Here is a 13,737-nt window from a genome sequence, read left to right as displayed (position 1 = left end):
GGCACAGTCCAGCCCGAACTGCCAAGCCATGTTTTTCCTAGACCGGAATCAAGCATCCAAGGACCGGTTTCTGGCTATCAGCCGTCATCAGCCTGGATAGCTTGACTCCAGTGGTGTGGAGAGCATGGGACTCACGTCTGAGCATACCCATCCCACTCGGGGTGACAAATGCAAAAACAACAATTGATGGACAGAATGCAGAACAATGTCATACATTCACCCCGGTACAGAGATCTGGGCCGAAATCCATCGTTTTTTTGCACTCCACACCACCATACATACGCAACATACATAAGGCACCAGAGGCAATCGTTCAAACTTTTGCATCTTACTATAAACAACTCTACTCCAGCACCCGGGCTCCACACACACACGCTAGCAGGGGACTTCCTGCAGGATGTCCCACTCCCAAGACTATACAAGATCGGAGTCTTAATCACTGGACCAACCCCTTACAGCAGAGGAGATTGGTCAGGCCATCTCTTTGCTATCCACGAATTAAACTCCAGGGACCAAGTGGATTACTACTTGGTTTTCAGGGACCTCCTAATGCCACACCTCCAAACCCTATATACAGAGGCAGTGGAGAAGAGAGGCTTCCCGCAAGATACCGCCATGATCGTGGTCATCCCAAAAACAGACCCCACACCCCCTCCATTAAATGCTCAGTCTACCACCCAATTTCACTCATTAACACTGAAGTTAATTTATTTGCCTCTAAACTTGCTACTCGACTCAAGAGGGTCATCTAGACTCTAGTGCACCCCGACCAGTGTGGCTTTATGCCATGCAGAGGTACGAGACACTGTCTGAGGTGCCTGCAGGTTGCCCTAGCTCACCGTCACCGCCTTTCGCCATCTCTGGCCCTCTTACTTATAGACTTCGAAAAGGCCTTTGACACGGTGGACTGGGGTTACCTGGAGGCTGTATTGACCCATACAGGTAGGCTGTCCGGAATTCGGTTAAAACCGACTCTGCTCAAAAGTATCCTACAGGATGAAAATCAGCTGACCCGGTTTAAACAGTGTCAGTGATTTTCAGGGGAGAGGAGCTGTTGTGGTCTGCTGTCTGTCTCCCTGTGGCCGCACCAGAGTACTTCACAGGTCTTTATAAAGACCATTTACATAACAAGGCTTTGTTGTTTTCGCCCCTTCTTTGAGCCCCTGGGCCGGGGCTGAGTGAAGAAACAGTCTTCGTTGCTTGCTCTTTTGGCACGTGTGGCAGCCGGCCCTGCACCAGGGAGCTGTTTATTTTCCGCGTCCATAACTTGAATGTACACAGGTGTCGGCTTAGCTTTACCAAGGCACTCACTTTAATGTTTCTTTGCATAGATGTTAAAGGTAGCACAGGTGTTGCGCTTTACATTTAGCACAGGGCCCGTTTTTAATTACCATGGCGCCACCCGCATTCATTTAATGTACACAGGTACAGCGCTTTGTTTCAGCACGCCATCCGCCTATTGTATTTTGCATGTATTATTTCCCTAGCCAGAGGCTGTGCTCGGTAAGACGCCGCCCCTGACCTCCGACCTAGGAACTGCAAGAGTACACGAGGCTGGAATGCATTGTGTCGAATTACTTCTAACTCTCTCCTCTGACCCCTCCCTTTCCGCGGTGGTGCTGGTACTGCTAGCACTGCATGAAAAGAGGAACCGTGGGTAACGAGGCGCTGTGTGCGCGGGGCAGCGCGGCAGGATACGTTTGCCCAGGGTGCCCCCACCTCTGGGCACATTGCTGTTCACTCTGCCCCCCCCCCCCCATCCCCCCTGCTGCTCACTCTGGACATTCGGGACCCATCTGTGACGCAGGAGAGACACCCTGACCCAGGAGAGACACCCAAGTCCGGGCCCAGAGTCAGGTGAGCGCTTCAAACAGCCATGTACATTACTGGGGCCTCTGGGTTCCTCCTCATAAAATATTATTCATAATCGGTTTTACTGTTTTGATGTTTCTATTAAATGCTGTAATTCGCTTCCTATTGGGCCCCGGCCAGATGACGTGCATAAATTATCTGTTTACTTCTCACATTACAATCACATTGTTTAATTTCAAGTGCGCAGAAAAAACATGGCGCTGCGGTGGGTGATTGTCAATGTCTCACTAAAGGCCACGTGTAAAAGGGGGTACAGGAAGTTGTGCTCCACTCTGAACCCCAATCCCAACTACTGGCCTGTTTCATATTAGAGGGGCACCTTTGGGAATGGGACGTCACTTATGGTGTGTCCTGTTATTAGCACTAGGAGAAACCACACTTGAGATCGGCTCACCAGGGCACATGGTGTGCACAGCTTTTTAACAACACTCCGGATGCAGGGTTATTTTTATTTAATATTTGGCTTCTCTGCTACCATTGACGGGGTTATATAGCGGGTTTACCCTTTTAGTTTTCACTGCTAGTTTAACTAATTAATTTTTTTTTTCCTGCTTGTGCATCCAAGGCTGCCTTGCTGCATTCACCAAAGTGCCCAGGGCGATGCTGGACTTGTAGCGCTGAGCTGCTCTCTGGGGCACCTTGCAGCGCTGGGCTGCTGCAGAGCCTCTCTTTCAAACTCTGTCACACTTGACCCTGCCTGGCTGGAAGGACAGTAGGTTAGTGGCCTTTCATTTCAGGGGTTCTGACGCATTTAAATATCTTCATAGAGCTTTTCATTGCTCAAAAGGTAGTCTGATTCCAGTCACTTCATAGCTTGGTTTTACTTGGGAGAAAGTGTCACTATAAGTGTCACTCATTTGATTGTTGAATGTCACTCATTAGTACACAGAAATCATGGAAGTGTCACACATGTACAATCTAAAAACTTGACAGCTCTGCTTTAGCCGTACCTTTTCTCTTCCCTAGTGCAGGCTGCTTGAGTCGAGCAGAGAGGTTAGTCAAAAGAGAAAACGGGCATCAGATGATGTTCACCCGCACTCTCGTGCTGTCCATGACAAACCGAACGCCTATGTGTGCTGTTCGCCTGCTAGCGCATGGCTTTCATAGCGCATCCGCTCGGAGTGCAAAAGTATCAGCTGAGCTCAGTTAATTAATGCCCTTTCAGTGTGTGCAAGACACCAGTTCGGGTTTACGAAGTGGAGGTGGGTGATCTACAGTTTGTTATTTCATTTTGCTGTTCCTTTATTTTAGCCGTTGTTGCACCAAACTTAAAGCTGCTATGCTTTATCACTGCTGAATATCAGTTTGTTTTACTTGGTTTTTGTTTTCTGGATACATGCACACGGACAGCAAATGCAAGACCTATTCCATTGTAAATGGACCCTTCCAGGATACCTTCAGGCTTGGAGGAAGCATCCTAGCCAGGGTCCGCAGCCTCCAGTGACTATTCACAGGAGGTGGCTGGAGGCCTGCCAAAGTCCTGATTTGTAAGGATGTGTTAGTGTCCACAGAAAGGGCTTCACGCCATTGGCCCTCGTGACCGTGCACTTATCTGGATTCAATCCCTTTTTTCCACACAGTCTCCAAGTGGTGGTGTTATTCCCATTTGACTCCTCCCTACATGAGTGGCAATGCGCTGTCCCCATGGTTGTCTTTACCGTCCCCTAACATTCTTTTACAAGTCCCTGGCACGTCTCCTACACACTCTGGAGTGGGATTGTATATGATATGCGGAGCAGAAAACTCTGCGTGTGTGTCACAATAAGTGGCAGGGCAACAGAAACCCCATGACCTGGCTGCCGGTAAACGCCAAAGAGAAGCAAACTTCGTTTGTTTAGGAAGGTAAAAGAAACCCTTAAAACATCACCTAGTTAAAAAGAGTTGCATTTTATACATAGGCAACTAAAAAGAAAACAATTCCTCTTTGAAACAACAAGACTGTCTGTGACAGACATATTAAACTAAAATGACCGTGACATTTCATTAAGAAATACAACAACCGGGGGAGGAGCCAAGATGGCGATCGGAACAGTCGTATAAACGCCTCGCTCCGAGATCCCTTCCTCCCCGCCACCTATCCTGTCTTTTATCCTGTTCGGGGTGTTCCGAATTCGGTTACTAAGAAAAAGCCTTCACTCACCGTCCTTTTCCGGGGCTCTGGCGTGCAGGGGTTTCTTCGTTCTGCCCTTGTTGCCTTGCTGGCCTTCCCGGCCCTGACGCCGGGGCCTCGAGTGCTGCGCCTGCCCGGAGTTGTTCGGAGTGCCGGCGGTCCGGAACCGGTGGAGAGACCCGATGGTGGGAGCCTGAGAGCCGCGAGCCGGAAGCGCCGAAGCGGACCCACCCCCGATGGTGGGGCACCCCGCATGCCTGATTGCCTGCCGGCCCGAAGGAGAGAAGCCGCGCTGTCCGGCACCCCTCGAGTGAGAAGCCCACTTCTGTCGATTGTCCCGTCTGGGATCCGGTGCAGGGCCCCCCCGAGTGTTGTGGGGAGCACGCCCGTTCTTCTGGTGACTCTCCTTTCTCCGCCGAGCGCCATCCGCCGCAGATCGGCTGTGTATCCTGGGGCCTCCGGTGCTCCTGGTGGGATTGGATTCGGCTGCGACAATGGCGGAGGGCGATTTGCTCAAGATGGCGGATGGCCCCTCGGAGTGTCTTTCTCCTGGAGACAGGGACGTTGCTTCATTTGCTCTCTCCAAACTTCATTTGATTAGGGCGGCTCCTACTCGGAGTGCTGTCCTGTTTGCCCTGGCTGTTCTGCGGATCGACTTGTCCTTGAAATACTGGGACTTGGAGTTGCGGATCGCCGCCATGGTTGCTCCGCCATCTTGTGACGCGGTGTCGTCTCCCCGAGTTGTTATGGCTGAAACTTCTCCAACTGCTGTGCTGGGATCTCCGGCTGGGTGTTCGCTTCTGTGTGACCAAGTGGACCCGATGCCGATGCTGCAGTGTTTCCTACATCCTGATTTCTTTGCTTCGTGCTGGACAGCCCAGATATTGTGCTTGGCCACGTGGATCTTTGAGGTACTTTTGCATTCTGACTGCTGCCGAGTTCTCCTGGTTGCTTCTTGTTGGCTGGGACGGTGTTCCGCGGAGATCCCACTTGCTTTCCCTGACTGGTATGAACCTACTGTTTCATGCTGTTTCTTGACCGTGGCGGAGTCTGGCAGCTCGACTCTTTATAGAAGTGGACAGGGGTGATCGTGCCTGGTTGCCTGCGGGACCCTTGTTTTGTTAAAATGGCATCTCCGGACATCATTATTTGGACATTTCCTGTCTCCATCCTTGTGTAGGCTTTTTCTATATCCTTTTTTTTTTTACCTCGATTAGTGATCCGTTGTTTCAGGTGGGGTGGTGTTCTGTATTTCGATCGCCGGCTCCTCTCCTCTCTCTTCCTTCCTTTTCCGCTTCTTCTCTCTCTTTCTCCTTTTTTCTCCCGTTGTTATTATTCCCTTTCTCTTTCTTCTATATTTCGGGTGCTTCTGGGCGACAGGCACGCTGTTTAGTGGGGTAGGCCATAGCCATTACAGTGATGTAGGGTGGGGGGGGTGTTTGTTATTTTAGTTTGTTCTATTCTATGGTCCCTTTTTGCCTTTTTCTAGGGGGTGGGCTATGTCCCTTTGCTTTCACTGCTTCGTTTCGTATGTGTCTGCACTTTCTCCTTTTTTCAGGGCGGGAGGGATGTCTATGTGGCGTCCGATTTATTTGTTTGCTATGCTTTTTCCTTTATTTTTGAACTCTGGATGGGCGTGGGATGTCTTTGGGCCTCGCCCTACGGTGGTTCCTTGATTGCGTGGGGGGCTGTATCCCTCCCGCCCCCTCCCCCTTTTTTTCTGATTATGTTGCATGACGCCCTGGTAGATATGGTTGCTGCCTCCTCTATAAAACATAAAATGAAACCTTTCTTATCCTGGCGCTGACTCTGTACCAACTTTATTCTACGTTTATCCTGTATTCATTCTCTTGTACACATTGCTTTTGCTCCTTTGTGAATCTCCTGATTTTGCGGCCGGCCCCTGTGGTTGTAGGCCTGCGCTTGTACTTATATGTGTTTCTCAATAAAGGTTTTAAAAAAAAAAAAAAGAAATACAACAACCTTTTTTCTCCCTCTCCCGTCATTTTCTTTTGACCACAGGTGCCTCTCCATGTAAAGAACCCAGAGCCAATATTAGCCAATTAAAAGTCCCTACACGAAAACGTCCACTTAACTGTTAATAACATACTCCGTCAAATCCAAAAGCTACAGTATATTTGTCACCAACTGTATTATGAAAATGATTGTGGTTCTGGGTAAATCACGTAATCTACACGTCCCTAACAAAAATGAATGTGCCCTTGTGTAACGCAACAGGTGCTCATGTGAAGCACTTCAATACCTTCAGGTAGAGTTAGCACTATATAAATCTCAGAGGGGAAAAAACTGCTGTGAAAATCAGCCTGGCTCTACTCAGAGCCGTGCCATCATGCTACGTGATTTGTGAGGAGTGCCCAAAATCATGAACAAGTCACCCAGCTTTCACTTTCTTCAAATGACAACACATTGATTCTAAATGAACTATGAGAACTAACTGCCTGCCTTGCCTACAACACCCAACACCCCCAGAAATCTCTCATTTCCAAAAAGTTCTCTCTGTACCCCACAGTTCAAGAGGTGTGCCTTGCACAGAGCCATCCTTTTCAGGCAAATTTCATAAAGTGCTGACTCAACCTTCGACTTGTAAAAATGTATTTGGACCTCATATACACTGTACGTACACTGTCTATATACCATGCATCAATGAAGAAATGGCGCAATAATAAAAGCAAAGTGTTCCATAAACACCGGTAAAACACCGTTCAGTTGTTTTTTTATGGCGCGAAAATGAGTAACCACCTAAAAGCACTGTTTTTTTTTAGGTGTATCGAAATAACAGGAAAACACTGAAAAAACACCACCAGCATTCACCAAAAATAGAAACTGAAAACAGGAAAGCCTACATACAGGCTTCGGGCCTTACTTCAGAGGATTAGTTAAAGTGCTATATTCCAACCCTTTGGCCCGGGTCATGACTAACGGGGTGTTGTTGGAGGAATTCCGCATTGGTTGAGGCTCGAGTCAGGGCTGTCCCCTCTCCCCTTTACTCTCCCCCCCTAGGCATCGGACACCTGGCCAGTCTCATTAGAAGCAACGTCGTTAGTCCCTGGATGGCAATGGACTACATCTCACAAAGACTGGATTGTCATGTATGCGGACGATTTACTTCTCTACTTGGCAGATCCTGCACGCTCTGGCCCCCGCTGCCTACAACTCCTCAACTGTTTCGGAGAAGCCTCAGGTTTAAAAATCAGTCCTGCTAAATCCACATTGGTCCCACTTCATTCCTCACCTGAGTGCATGGACTGGCAAATTAATATCTCAATCTAGCGTTTTGAGTTTAAAATACCTGGGGATCTGGGTAGCACTACATCCAGAACTTACGTGGACCCTGAATCTGGCCACGCTGATCAAGACGACTAGGGAGGACCCGCGGAATTGGCATACTCTTCCCCTAAATTCGATGGGGAGGATTGCTCTGTATAGGACGATGTTCCTCCCCCACTTCCTCTACATAATATAAAACATACCTTTACACCTTCCACAGCAATGGTTCCGCGCTCTAGACAGAGCCTCAACCTCGTTTCTATGGGGGCAACTCAAGACCCCGTATGGCACAGATCCATTGCCAACTGGCTCCATACGATGAGGGGTATGGGAATGATAAACTTATATCTTTACTATATGGCTACACGCCTACTGGTGATCAATGAGTGGATGTCAAGGGGCTGGGTCGATCCAAACGTTCGAGTTCTAACTGGTATGCCGGGACTCTCCCAGATCCACACTATGCTTTACGTTTTACCAATCCCTGAATCCATGCTGGAAGTCACCAGATCCACCCTCTTAGCATAGCGCTCCGCCACACCCAGTGAGAACACAAAATTACGCTACAAACCCCCCTATGGCAGGGGGTATGGGTGGGCGATGTGGCTCTGCTAGACGGTTTCCAGAAATGGGATCATTCATATTGGAGATGTCTGGAAGGGGATTCATATCATAACATCACATCTATCCACTCACCACCACCCTGTTCCATGAGTACCTGCAGCTTCGGCATGTGCTTGCAGCACATATACCCAGCAACACCACGCTCCCCAAATTCAGCCAAGTTGAAGCTAAAATACTCATAGGGGAATTGGGTCAAGGGGGGGGTTCTCAGATATCCAAATCTCTCCTCATTAACTCTACCACCACGCTGGACCACTTGAGGACCCGATGGGAGGGCTGGCTGGGCCCGCTGGAGGACGCAGATTGGAGAGATGCCCTTATGCCCCCAAGGTTGATCACCATAACAGCCAGACTGAGACTAATCCAACTCCATTACTTCCACTGTGCATATCTGACCCCTGTCAGGCTGCAGCGGGCAGGATGCTGGCCTGCCTGAAATGTCCCAGATGCGCAGAGGAACCTGCAGACTTTGATCATATGACCTGGTCCTGTCCCCCCATTTCAAGATACTGGGCGGGCGTGGTTGGGGAGCGGAGTGAGATCGTGGGATGGGAGGTTCCCTGTACCCCTCGGCGGTGCTCCTGGGGATGGTGGGGGTTGTTGGGGATTCAAGGGCGGATAGAGCTTTCCTAGGTGGGGCCGGAGGCCAAAAGAGACATTGCTGCCAGGTGGAAGAGTCCTGCACCTCCCCCGCTCCTCCCCCACACGATTAACCAATGGAGAAAGGGAGTGGACTGGTAGGCCTCGCAGGAGCAGCAGGTCTATCTGGCCAGGGGATGCACAAAAGAAGCATAAAAGAGTGTAGGGCAAGTGGCTGGGTCAACTGGGCTGAGGACAGGGGCGGGCGGGGTTAACCTCATACTAGTGTTAAACTACTGTTGTGGGTGGTTTGCATGGCACCCCCAAATGATTAGGTTTATACATACACACTTTATGTCTTTGTACTGTTGCGTCTCTGCCTTGTTTGTTTTTAAAACCAATAAGATTGGAGTATAAAAAAAATGTAAAATGTGTATTCCATTTGAAAAATATAGAGTAAACATTTATATTAATGCAAATTAATTTCATATTTTTTTATTTTAGATGCAGAATACTTTAAAAATGCTACACTAGTCAATTTGAAATATGTAATTATCTTAAATATATTATACTGCATAACATGATTAATCTAAAATGTAATTAAAATAAATTCCCAACTAACGTTTTAAAAAAGAATAGTTTTTTATTATGTATTAATACTTATTAAAAGTGATGTATAGGATTGGAGGACATTTTATTTAAAAAAAAAAATATGTTACATTAATTTAAAAATTCAAACGAAATAAGAAATATTTGTAATTATTTTTTTTAAAAGTTTAACATTCAATTGAGTATATATATATATATATTTTTTTTTTATTTTTTTATTTTATTTATTTATCATTATTTGCTATGGGGTTCTATTTTAAGTCTGTGCCTCCACTGACTACTATGGGAGGGTGTTGCAATTATCAGTGGTTCGTCATTAATAGTGCAGTTCTAAGTTGGAGTACCTTTAATACTGTTTACAGTCCCTTTGGCTATAGTAACTTTAGAAGTGCAGTTTGTGAATAGCACTGGGTTGACTTTTGCCAGGTGGTGCACATCCCTCTTTAAAGACCTCCCTAAATCCCTCTTTACTCCTCCCTTAGCCCTTCCCCTTTATTTGAAAGTACTGCAATGTTGAATGGGTAGCATAGGCATTTCAGAGATAATGACATTAGGTCTGCCTCATGTAAGGAGAGCAGATACTTTACAGGCAAAACGTCATCATTTAGCAAAGGCCGAACCAAGACGCACACTCTGTGTCGTCATTGTGGATCGTAGGCGTGCCATCTCCAGAAATGTTCCTGTGACTAGTGCGGATATCTCACTAAGTGTAAGAGAAAGTGTAATTAAATCTCCACTCAGTACTATATTAATGTCAGTATTACTGTAGCGGTGTGTGTGTGTTTCTGTTGTCTGGCCGGAGGTCTTGGACAGCATCTCAAACATTCTGAATTAGCTAGATAATTGACGTCCTTACAGAGAGCAGAGCCTTTGGATTTTTGAAGCTCTTCCAAACTTGCTGCGTGGGGCAGGAGAGACAGAAATGGAAGCCTTCGGTATTGGCTCCGTAAGTAATTACATCTTTTATGCACTATAGCTCTGTAAGGGCTCTATACATTCAAGCGGTAAAGTGGCTACTAAAACACTGAACAGGAAAATACAGACCAACAAAATATCAAACAAGTTGAATGTGGGAGGCCTTCTATAGTTACCAGAAACAAAATCTAGGTTTGCGGCACACGTAGAGCACTGAGACAGTTTGTTGCATGCCAGCAGCTCTTTTTACCTGTAGGTTTTCCTTTATTGTATTGGAAGGTTATCTTTTATGTTCTCAATCTGATCTTCTATGCTGGCCGTGGGAGCTTTCTCTGGGACTTTATGGATTGAGGGACGGTAACTGGTGGAATGAGTGAGGGGGAAGCCTGAGATATGCCCAGATGGGGTGTCTAACATACCTTTTATATTAGTGCTGTGATGAGGCGTCAAGTTAGATTTGACAAGAATGCCTGCATTGCTTTTTACACATTGCGGTCAGTCTTTTTGGGTATATAGATTTATCAAACTAAACCACCCCTTGTTCGTACATCCGTGAAAGGCATCAGTCATTTTCTTTCACTTCTGGAATGAATTTTCAAACATTTTGATTTTCCCAAAGCGTCAAAGGAGTGCATTTACTCTCTTCTTACTTGAAGATGCCAAACAATAAGTAACTATTGGTCTTATTTTTCACCACATCTGGGAGCAAGGCCACTACTCAACTGTTGGCAGCATTTCCATGCCACAGAAAATAATACATTATTCTATGATGCTTCCTTATCATGCCTCTTCTGGCACTGTATGCCAGATTCTCCAGGATTGGATTTTTATGTAGCTGCTTGAATCATCGAACATATGAAGAGGAGTGGGAGGAGTGCTTGCGGCGAGTCCAGCTACTGGCAGTTGGGTGGCATTCCAGCCTATTATTCTTTTGCCCACCATTCCGCCCCACTTTTATGTAACACTCTAAGTGACCATGGGATATTGCCCAGATGCAGGACCTTTCATCGCTGAGCCACTGAAACCAATCTGTACCAGACCGACAAGCCCAAACCAAGGCGAAACAGGTCTTCAGTTGCTTGTGTACCTGTTCAGGGAGGACCTTGCTTGGTAGTACAGGCTGGACTGTTCCTACTGAAGCAGGGTAAAAACTGATTTGCATATGAATGAGTCCATAGCTGGGTGGCTTGGTGGGTGGAGGAATGGTGTGTTGAATTGCTGCCCCAGGCAGTTACCAGTAGTTGGACTTGTTGTGAGCTTTCCTCCAATCATATTTTATGTGATTTGATGCTTGAATTTTCCCAGTCATCGAGCTAGGAGTCCCAGTGTGCCTTTAGTCTAGCTATCTTATGTTAAGCATAGCTCATAGAATGTTAAACTATCACCTGAATAGCCTGCTCACATTATTAACAAGCATTTACAATGCAACGGTTTCGCCTTTGCCAAAGTTAGAGCTATTGGCATTGTAAATGACAATATTTTTATTTATGTGTTGGTTTTGAAAACAGATAAATAAATGGCATTGTCATTTACATTGCCAACAGCTTAATCTCTTGCAAATGTAAGACCTATTGTACCCTACTGGATTTCACTGAAGAAATTCAGAGTCTGGTCTGCAGGTGTCACGTGACAGATGCCCAATTGACAGCTGAGGGGGTTAAATCGTGCTGGGGTGGCACATTAAGGCAACGCTTGCTGAAAGCACTACACTACCCTACTGGAGTGTCAGTCTTTTTGGACATGGTCCACTCACTCATCTTGAAACAGGAAGCTCGCCACCAGTTCCACAAAAAATACCGTCATTAAATCTTTCCTTTTTAAGGGTTGGACATTTCAGTTGGCGTCTGCTCTCAGTCACGCTCGTCTTGTCGCCAATTGTCAATCACGCGCCTCTCTGTGCCTGGCTGTCAAGTGCCGGCGCCATCCTAGTGCGCATCTTCAGTCAGCCACGGTGTGCTAGCCAACCGAACTGCATTATGGGATGGCATGGTGGGTTAAAGAACCTGTTTTACAAACATGTGTCCGTGCTTGTGAGGAGGTAGTGCACCTGTTGAGGGAGAGAGAGTGTGTTTGCATATGTGCGTGCATGCATGTGTGTGTGTGAATAAGCACTTCCAAGATTTAGTGGGACTAGAGTTTTTATCTACAAATCATTGTTTTCAGCTGTGTTCTAATGGAATCAAAGCAACACTACACCCCACATAATGCATAGTGTGATCACATAAAAGTACAGAACTGGAAAGAGTGTCCATAATGACCAGCAAGACCCTAAGAAGGATGTGCTTCAGTCTCCAGTGCCACGGGCGAGTGGAAACACACACTGTGCTGGTGGAGAAGTAGAAGAAGTACAAGTGTCCATAGAAGAGAAGTAGAGGGGATGCACTCTCCATTCCCTATGCACTCTCCACTCCCTATGCACTCTCCACTCTCCACGCACTATCCACTCCCTATGCACTCTCCACTCTCCACGCACTATCCACTCCCTATGCACTCTCCACTCCCTACGCACTCTCCACTCTCCACTCTCCACTCCCTACGCACTCTCCACTCCCTACGCACTCTCCACTCTCTATCCACTCTCCACTCCCTACGCACTCTCCACTCTCCACTCCCTACGCACTCTCCACTCTCCACTCCCTACGCACTCTCCACTCTCCACTCGCTACGCACTCTCCACTCCCTACGCACTCTCCACTCTCCACTCTCTACGCACTCTCCACTCTCTAACCACTCTCCACTCTCTAACCACTCTCCACTCCCTATGCACTCTCCACTCCCTATGCACTCTCCACTCCCTATGCACTCTCCACTCCCTATGCACTCTCCACTCCCTATGCACTCTCCACTCCCTATGCACTCTCCACTCTGCACTCCCTATGCACTCTCCACTCCCTATGCACTCTCCACTCTGCACTCCCTATGCACTCTCCACTCCCTATGCACTCTCCACTCTCCACTCCCTATGCACTCTCCACTCTCCACTCCCTATGCACTCTCCACTCTGCACTCCCTATGCACTCTCCACTCCCTATGCACTCTCCACTCTGCACTCCCTATGCACTCTCCACTCCCTATGCACTCTCCACTCCCTATGCACTCTCCACTCCCTATGCACTCTCCACTCTCCACTCCCTATGCACTCTCCACTCCCTATGCACTCTCCACTCTCCACTCCCTATGCACTCTCCACTCTCCACTCCCTATGCACTCTCCACTCTCCACTCCCTATGCACTCTCCACTCTGCACTCTCTATGCACTCTGCACTCCCTATGTACTCTCCACTCTTCACTCCCTATGCACTCTCCACTCCCTATGCACTCTGCACTCTCCACTCCCTATGCACTCTCCACTCTGCACTCTCCATGCACTCTCCACTCTTCACTCTATGCACTCTCCACTCCCTATGCACTCTCCACTCCCTATGCACTCTCCACTCCCTATGCACTCTGCACTCTCCACTCCCTATGCACTCTCCACTCCCTATGCACTCTGCACTCTCCACTCCCTATGCACTCTCCACTCCCTATGCACTCTGCACTCCCTATGCACTCTGCACTCCCTATGCACTCTGCACTCTGCACTCCCTATGCACTCTGCACTCTGCACTCCCTATGCACTCTGCACTCTGCACTCCCTATGCACTCTGCACTCTCCACTCCCTATGCACTCTGCACTCTCCACTCCCTATGCACTCTCCACTCCCTATGCACTCTCCACTCCCTATGCACTCTCCACTCTC

The 13,737-nt window shown here is 47.7% G+C and overlaps 1 protein-coding gene across 2 annotated transcripts in view; it reads right to left on the bottom strand.

Moving 5' to 3' along the window:
* LOC144770421 (C-Jun-amino-terminal kinase-interacting protein 4-like) overlaps positions 1-13,737 on the bottom strand; it is a 1,040,418-nt gene that overhangs the window by 888,208 nt on the left and 138,473 nt on the right. The gene's annotated exons all lie outside the window — the stretch shown is intronic.

This window comes from Lissotriton helveticus, chromosome 7, assembly GCF_964261635.1.
Source record: "Lissotriton helveticus chromosome 7, aLisHel1.1, whole genome shotgun sequence".
In the NCBI taxonomy this organism is placed as follows: Eukaryota; Metazoa; Chordata; class Amphibia; order Caudata; family Salamandridae; genus Lissotriton; species Lissotriton helveticus.
Note: the sequence above shows the minus strand (reverse complement) of the source record. Positions and strands in the feature narration are given on the sequence as shown.